Source organism: Zalophus californianus, chromosome 9, assembly GCF_009762305.2.
Source record: "Zalophus californianus isolate mZalCal1 chromosome 9, mZalCal1.pri.v2, whole genome shotgun sequence".
NCBI lineage: Eukaryota > Metazoa > Chordata > Mammalia > Carnivora > Otariidae > Zalophus > Zalophus californianus.
The window spans coordinates 21,389,301-21,397,828 of NC_045603.1; the positions used below are offsets into that span (position 1 = coordinate 21,389,301).

The 8,528-nt window shown below is 36.2% G+C and overlaps 1 protein-coding gene across 6 annotated transcripts in view; it reads right to left on the reverse strand.

Annotated features, from left to right (window-relative positions):
• The window catches only part of SCYL2 (SCY1 like pseudokinase 2), a 61,048-nt gene that overhangs the window by 51,791 nt on the left and 729 nt on the right, over window positions 1–8,528 (reverse strand). The window contains exon 1 of one of the 6 annotated variants that reach the window (XM_027594969.2): window positions 8,255–8,495. The exons of the other annotated variants lie outside the window; for them this stretch is intronic. The gene's annotated coding sequence lies outside the window, so the exon portion shown is untranslated. Of the gene's footprint in view, window positions 1–8,254; window positions 8,496–8,528 lie in introns of those variants that run through there. 6 annotated transcript variants of the gene reach the window in all.

Consider the following 8,528-nt stretch of genomic DNA (forward strand, 5'->3'; position numbering starts at 1 on the left):
ACAAAGAAAAATCAATGAAGCCAAAAACTCTGTTTTTTTAAAAAGATAAGCTTCTAGCTACATTAAGAAAAAATTTAAAAGACACAAATGGTCAATATCGGAAATAGAGGAAATCCTACAGATTTTAATCCTATTTAAATCCCATAGATTTTAAACAATAAGGTATACTATAAATGATCTTATGCCAATTAATTCAACCACTTGAATGAAATGGAAAAAATCTTTGAAAGCCAAAACTACCAAAATTGATTCAAGAAGGAACAGAAAACCAGAAGAAGTCCTATAAAAAAGAAATCCAATTCATAAGTACAAACTTTACCACAAAATAAACTCCAGGTGGGCGCCTGCCTGGGTGGCTCAGTTGGTTAAGCGACTGCCTTCGGCTCAGGTCATGATCCTGGAGTCATGATCCTGGAGTCCCGGGATCGAGTGCCACATCGGGCTCCCTGCTCAGCAGGGAGTCTGCTTCTCCCTCTGACCCTCTTCCCTCTCATGCTCTCGATCTCTCATTCTCTCTCTCTCAAATAAATAAATAAAATCTTTAAAAACAAAAACAAAAACAAAATAAACTCCAGGTTCAAATGGCTTCACTGCTGAATTCTATCAAACATTTAAGGAAAAAATAATAACCAGGTCTGTACAAGCTTTTCCAGAAGAGAACACTTTCCATGTCATGTTATATAGTCAGTATTGCCCTGACACCAACAAATAACACAAAAGAAAACTGCACACCAATATCCTGCATCAACATGTAAAAATCCTTAACAAAATACTAGTACACCAAGTCCAATAAATCCAACTCGATGACCAAGGAATGCAAGGCTGATTTAACACTCAAAAACAAATTCATGTAATTTGCCATATTAACTGAATAATGGAGGAGGGACATAACAATCATCTCAATAAAAGCAGAAAAAAATTTTGACAAAATTCAATACCCATCCACAATAAAAACTCTCAGCAAACTAAGAACAGAAAGAAACTTCACGGGCTCCTGGCTGGCTCAGTAGATCGGGCAGGTGATTCTTAATCTGAGTCTCTGAGTTCAAGCCCCACATTGGACATGATGCCTAGAAGGAAGGAAGGAAGGAAGGAAAAGAGAGAAGAAAGAGGGAGGGAGGGAAGGGAAGGGCAGGGCTTCCTCAACCTGATAAATGGAATCTTTGAATACCTACAGCTAATATTATATTTAAAAAATTAAAAAATTGATTGCTTTTTCCCTATGTTTGATTACAAAGTAAAAATATCTACTTTTACCACCTTAATTCAATATTCTAATGGAGGTCCTAGCCAAAGCAATTAAGAAAAACAAAATAAAAGGTATTCACATCTTGTACACAGAAAGGTAGAAGGAATCTACAAAAAAACTAGAACTAATATGAGTTTAGCATTATAGAATACAAGAATGGAACATTTTTAAAAAGACTATTTTGAGGGTGCCTGGGTGGCTCAGATGGTTAAGCGTCTGCCTTCGGCTCAGGTCATGAACCCAGGGTCCTGGGATCGAGTCCCGCATCGGGCTCCCTGCTCAGTGGGGAGCCTGCTTCTCCTTCTGCTTCTCTCTCTCTCTGTCTCTCATGAATAAATAAATAAAATCTTTAAAAAAAAAAGATTATTTTGATATACTAGAAACAAACACTGAAATTTCAAAATACCATTTCAAGGACATGAAACACCCATGGATAAATTTAACAAGATATACAAGACTTCTACAATGAAAACAACAAAAAATTGATGAGAGAAACTGACATGATGAGAAAAACTGACAAAGACTTAAAAGGAAAGACTGTGTTCATGAATTGAAAGACTCAGTACTGTTAAGATACCAATTTCCCCACTGATCCCCCCTATGGATGCAATACAATCCAATCAGAATCCCAGAGGATTTGTAGAAACTGACAAGCTGATCCTAAAATATTACTCTGTGAGAAGGGGTCCACAGGCTTCACTAGACTGTGAAGGGTCCATGGCACAAAAAGAGGTCTAAAACCCTTTCACTCTTCAAATCTTCCGCTTCCATGTTTACTCCTTCCTAAAACTGATTTGTCTGACAAAGTCTGTGTCCTACAAATCTTCCTTAATCAACTCTTTCCTCAAAATTTTTTCCCACTTGACCAAAGAAAAGTATTTTTCTCAGCCATCACAATCTTATAACATGCCACTTCCCTGGATATAAAAAACTTTGAATGGGGCAAATGCAATTCAAGAATGCATTAACTGAAAGTCTCTTAAGAATAAAGCAAAAAAGAGGGGTGCCTGCGTGGCTCAGTTGGTTAAGCATCTGTCTTCAGCTCAGGTCATGATGCCAGGGTCCTGGGATAGAGTACCACATCACCACATCACGCTCCTTGCTCAGCGGGGAGCCTGCTTCTCCCTCTTCCTTTGCCCCTCCCCCTGTTTGTTCTTTTGCACTCACGCACACTCTCTCTCTCTGTCAAATAAATAAGTAACACCTTAAAAAAAAATAAAGCAAAAAGAAATTTGGAAAAAATACTGAAAAAGGCTGTGCTTTATTTCTTCCAGATATTAACAACGAGACCCCATGCCTTATCTATCACAGAATTACAATTAAGAAATAAGATGGCTGTCATATGGATGTATAAGAATAAGTTTGTATCAGTTAATAAGCAAAAACTCCAAGGTTTTGATAAAAGTAAAACATACACAATATGCAACAACCTAGAAATTAGATCCTTTTGAACTATCAAAACACTTGACGAAAAATTTTTAGATACCATCAACTTAAAAACGTGCAAAGGAGTACATTGTTTTTCAAAATTATTTAGAACACACAAGCAAAAATATTTGGAAGGCCAGTGGACTAAGGTAGCACTAGTTTGTATCCAGTTTTCTCTGTTAATTAAATTATATTTATATAAATATGACCTACTTCTATGAAAGATTTGAACTGTCTGTAAACAGAAATAGAGACTCTCCCTTTTTAATTTAATGCTGCATTTCTGTGAGCAGTTAGAAAATGTTGCTATTGGCATTGTGAAAATATTTATTGCTATGCCAAGTTGTTCTCTATGAACATCTGCTGCTGATTTTGATGGGGGAGGTGAAGGGACATAAAAACCCGATTTAAAACCTACATATCCATTCCTCTAATTCTGCCTGAGTAGCTACATATTATATGCCATGCACTAGTTATACACTGGGAATACAGATGTAAACGGAAACATTTCTGCTCTTTAGGGACTTAATCTGTAGCCAATGGACTCAGATCTGCAAAGATTTACAGCAATTAACAGAGAAGTACATACCATGCTATAGTAGGGGAGAAAGACCATGATGTGATTTGAGAACTACAAATAGCTCAGTATGAAAACAAAGGATACTTTCAGAGGTAATATTCAAATTTGAGAAGCTCTTCAGTCACCCAAACAGAGCCAACAGTAAAGCGTACACATGGTAGGAATAGACATGGAAATTCACCTGGTAAATTATTTAATATTTATTGAGAACCCACTGTGTACCTGATACTATATAAGAAATGTGGGAGAAAGAAGGAAAAATTAGCCATGAAGGATCTTACCATCAAACGGGCAAGAGACAGAGAAGTAAACGAACCACAGCATTAGTCCATGTGATAAAATCTACAAAATATATATACAAAGTCTTATAGCATTAGCCCATGTGATAAAATCTACAAAATATATATACAAAGTCTAAACAAAACAAACAAACAAACAAAAACCAGGAACAGAGGGAAGAAGGTTTTAGCAAAACAGTAATGCTACAGATGTCTCTAAAGGTGAATAGGAATGACGTAGACAGAGAAAGGGAGAAGTATAGAAATAAAGATAAAGTAAAAACAAAGCAATTCCGATAAAAGCTGGAGGGAACAGGGAAATACGGTAAAAGAAACAGAAAAGCCAGATCACCAAGAGCAATTAGTAGTAAGCAATCAAGCCATAAGCCACAGAAGGGTTTCAAGCATGAGTAAGATCAATCACTCTATCAAGCAGAATGAAAGATATACTAGGAGTGGAAGCAGGGAATATGGCAAAACTGAAGAGAACATCAATATGTAGTTCAGGGATGATACAGATAGAGATAATTTAGAATGTATACAAAGCAAGAAGACAAAGGAAAGGACACTTGGAATTAGAAACAGGGAAGACAAGGAAGAGACGGTGGGAAGAGGGGGTGTTTCAAAGATGTTATGTGGATATTTATTCTATAATTACATATTAAACTTTGCTGTGTATTTTTATGTACTATATGTCAAATTTTAAACAAATTTTAACAGAGGAAGAGGTTGCTCAAGTAAGGTAATAGTAAGGAAGGAAAAGAAAGGAAAAAGTAAGAAACAAGTACGAGTTAGAACTAAGAGAACTTAGTGACCAATTAGATAAAGAAAAGGAACAAAACTAGGAATCCCAATCAGGTCTCCCATTTCAGAGTCTAAGTGGAGGGTGAAGCTATTTACCCAGGCAGGACTTAGAGGAGATAACTCTTGGTTTTGTGAGAGGAAGAATTCAATTTTGGACATGTTGAAGTTGAGATGCCTGAATGACATTCACATGGAGATACATGTAGTAGGTTTTTAGATATATAGGCCAAAAACTCTGAAAAAAAGTCTTGATTGAAGACAAAACTTTGGGTACCATGAGCTTATAAGCAGTACAGCAGTTAAGTCTGTAACCTTGAAAAAGGTTAGTCAAGGAGACCCAAGAATATCATGAAAGTAACAGAAGGCTAAAGACAGATGAACTGGAAGAATTTTTAAAAGAAGACCTGAACTTAAATGAGATTTTGAATTATTAGCAACATCCCTTTGACATAAAAGAAATCTTATATAAGTCCAAATATCTTTTCTTAAAATGATAGCTTTTCAAATTCTCACTTGATTGTTGAAGAAAACAGCCTATCTTTTCCAAAGACAAAGCTATAAATGACAGAAATGTCCATTCATATAAGCCATTTCCCCTTGTACACCATTTAGCAGAATTCACTTGAAATTCAATCATCTTTCCCTCCTAAATCTCAGTCAAAATAAGATTTGGGACAACTTAATTATGATTCCAAGACTATATCTCTCTACCATCTGGCTCAGCCATCACTTGGTTTTTGGTAGAACCAGAAGGTAAATCTGATGCAAACTTGATTTTACATGTACCTGCCAGAAGGTGGGTTGACTGTTACAGCACCTAATGGCAGGTAGCTGAAAGGAATTGGCAATTCAGTTCTGCCTACTCATAAACTCTAGAGATAGCAGGAATATAGTGGGTAAAATTAGATTTATGCTAAAAAAAAATCCTGCATTTTTAAGTAACACAACTGTAAAGAGTCCCTTACTTCCCCAAGAATAAAATATTAAAAAGTAGAATTAGTTTGCATTTATGTATTTATGTATTATGGAAATACTGTAATGCAAATAAAATAGTTACTATAACTACATCTGATAATGAAATTATGTTCAGTACTTGTTAGTCTCATGGCACCCAGCAGAAACTAGGCTTTCAATAAGCACAAAATAATATACACTGACCACTAATGAACAATACAAATGAATACCAATGAATTCAAAATAGTTTGTTTTGAGTCTGAGATTTCTTTCTATGTTAATGCCTGAAAATAAAAGAATACCACTTTACAGTGATTTATATAGCTACGTACTCATAAAATGAAATTTTGTGATTCAAAATAAGAATTACATTAACATGACACAAATACTTCTGGCAAAGTGATTCATAAAATTTGGGGAAAATGTCATACCTTACGTTCCCATATGCAGTGCTTATCTATTTACGTCTAAAGTAAGATGATTCTGAGATTTATTCTTGAAATACATTTTTGTTTCTTGTCAGAGCACTCAGAGAATACTATAAGCTTTAAAAAGATACAGTTTTCAAAAAAATGGTTAACACTGGCCTTTCCATCATGTTTTATCTCATTCAGAAAACAAAGATTACACCAGCCGAGTAAAACCATTCTCTTTACAACTACAAAAAGTATCTAGTAATTATCAGTTGAGCTAGAACAGATTACTTACAGGAGACAAACCTATTTAAGAAAAACACAAAACACTAAAGAGCCTTAGGAATGAACAGTGATGCACACGTGTGTTCAACAAATTATTGGTTACCTACTACATATAAAGCACCATACTAGGTGCAGTAGGAGAAACAAGAAGTAAAACATTCCATCACTATTTACAAACTTAAGGCCATTGTACCATAAGACTTAAAAAAGCAACATGAGAAATTATAAGGCAACATATGCTCTAATATCGAACTAGTAATCTGAACAATAAGATCTGAGGAGAGATCACATCCAACTCTTCTGAAGGCACTTCAAGCCCACGTACTTAGCGTAGTTTTTACTAGCAACTCAAAACAGATTCTTAAAATTACCATAATTTCAAAAAAGTAGCAGCATTGGGGCAGCATCTCACTATTCAGCCCCTTCAGCTGGAGAAGGGGGAGAAGGAATAACTGGGTAGGAAATTAGAATGACCACTAGGCTCACTTCCTTAGGTCTACAGTTCTTCCTTCCTTTAAAGAACATACAAAATCTGAAATACAGTGAATGTGTGAAAACTGAAACTCATAAAGCACTGAACTGTTGTCTAAGGCAATGGTTTTCAAACACTGATGAACATCTAAATACATCTAGTAACATCCAAATGACCGGACAACTTGATAATCACATAGATGCCTACCTACTATTTCAGACCTTTGTAATCAGAATCTATAAAGTGCAGTCAGGGCATGTGTATTTTGAGCAGCTTCCCAGGTGTTCTGATGCACAGTGTGAGAATTAAATGTTATGTGATTAAGTACACAATCTTCAGTGGCAAGGAAACCTGATTTCAAATGCCTGTTCTAATACGTACTAGCACTGGGACCACCAACTATCTCCCTAACACTATTTCTAATCCATAAGAAGGAGGACATGCCACCCAAATATATCAAATGGCTGTTGGGAGGATTAAGGAGGACGATACATAAAATGCTTAATATAATTTCTAGGACATTTAGTAAGCACTGAACGAATTCATTGAACAAACATTTATTTAGCACTTACACAGTATTACATGAGAAACATCTCATTAATTTATTAAGTATTAATAAATATGGCAACTCTGCAATGCTGTTAGGAATCTCTCCTAACCAGGAAAGTCTTCCCTGAACTGAACAGGCAGTAGTAACTGGATGAAAACGAAAAGAAGTGCATTTCCAAGCAGAGAAAGTATCATAACCAAAAGCCACGTACTTGAAGCAGTACAGAAAGAACAGAGTAATTAGGGGAGAAAGGAATGCCAAAACACACTGTGGGGATGAGGTTGGAAAGGTAACTAGGGACCCAAACAGGTTAAGGATTTTAGTTCCTCTTAAAAACAATGAAAGTCACTAAAGGGCTTTACACATGAAGACAATGTGATTAGCTCTGCATTTTTGAAAAAGTCACTCAATCTGGTGTGGAAAACTACAGATCCAGCCACAGTAAATGCAAGTAACCCATAATTAGGAAGCTGGTTGTAATTCAGGTGAGAGATGATGATGGTTGGAAATAGAGTACTAGTAGTGAAAAGGAAGAGTGGACATTTTCAAGAGGCAAGTTAATAGACTTCAAGAAAGATTAATATGGGTCATGCAAGACAGGAAGATGTCACACTTCTACTCCTATAGAAAGGAATGATGAAGCTAGTTACTCGAGTTAAACACAGTAAGAGGACCTGGGGGGGGGGGGGGGCGTAAATAATGAATTTCAAACACGAGTAGTGTATTGTTCAGAGGTATTCTATTGTATAGAAGTACAATGTGTCTGTTTTTATTGAGTGTTTATGGATCTCAGAGACAAAAGAATAGGTAGGTTTTGGCATGTGTGTAAAATGGGTCTGAACAGAATGAAGGTCCTTACCTTCCACCAGGTTCCTTCCCTTTACACAATCCTCCAAGTGTCTTTTATGACTAATATTGTCTCAAGAATTCTACTTATATACTCAGCTGATAAACCATTTTTAAGCTTTAACATTAATATTTATATTGAAGAATAAGACAGGAAGCCAAACAAAAAAGGCCTGCAAAGTCTAGAAGGAAGCTTCAAGTACCTGACTTTCAAGCCATTACCAGAAAATGATCGGGTTTTAAAGTGACAGGCTTGGAGCATTCTCGTTAAACCATGTTAAATTTCCAGAACGGATAAAACTTATTATTCACAGAATCCAATTTGTTAAAAAAAATAAAAGTCATCATACAAATAATGCCTGAATTTGATCTACAAAAAACTAGTTTGCACTTACAATTTTAAGTCACTACTGACATGGCACTTTTAAGTCACTCGAGTCCAGTCTCATTGAAGACTGTTATAGGGGTTGACCTGACAGTATTGGTCTCCTTAATTAGCGATCAGAGGTACGTATTCAGTCGGATCCCAAGAAGTTTTGCAAGCTTTACCGCTCTAAACCTTCCTCCACCCTTTCTCTCCCGCTTAGAAAAACAAGAGTGCAGGAGCCACCGAGGGGGGTGTTGGGTCTTCACAAAACACCTGCCCCACCCACCTTACACACAATAACC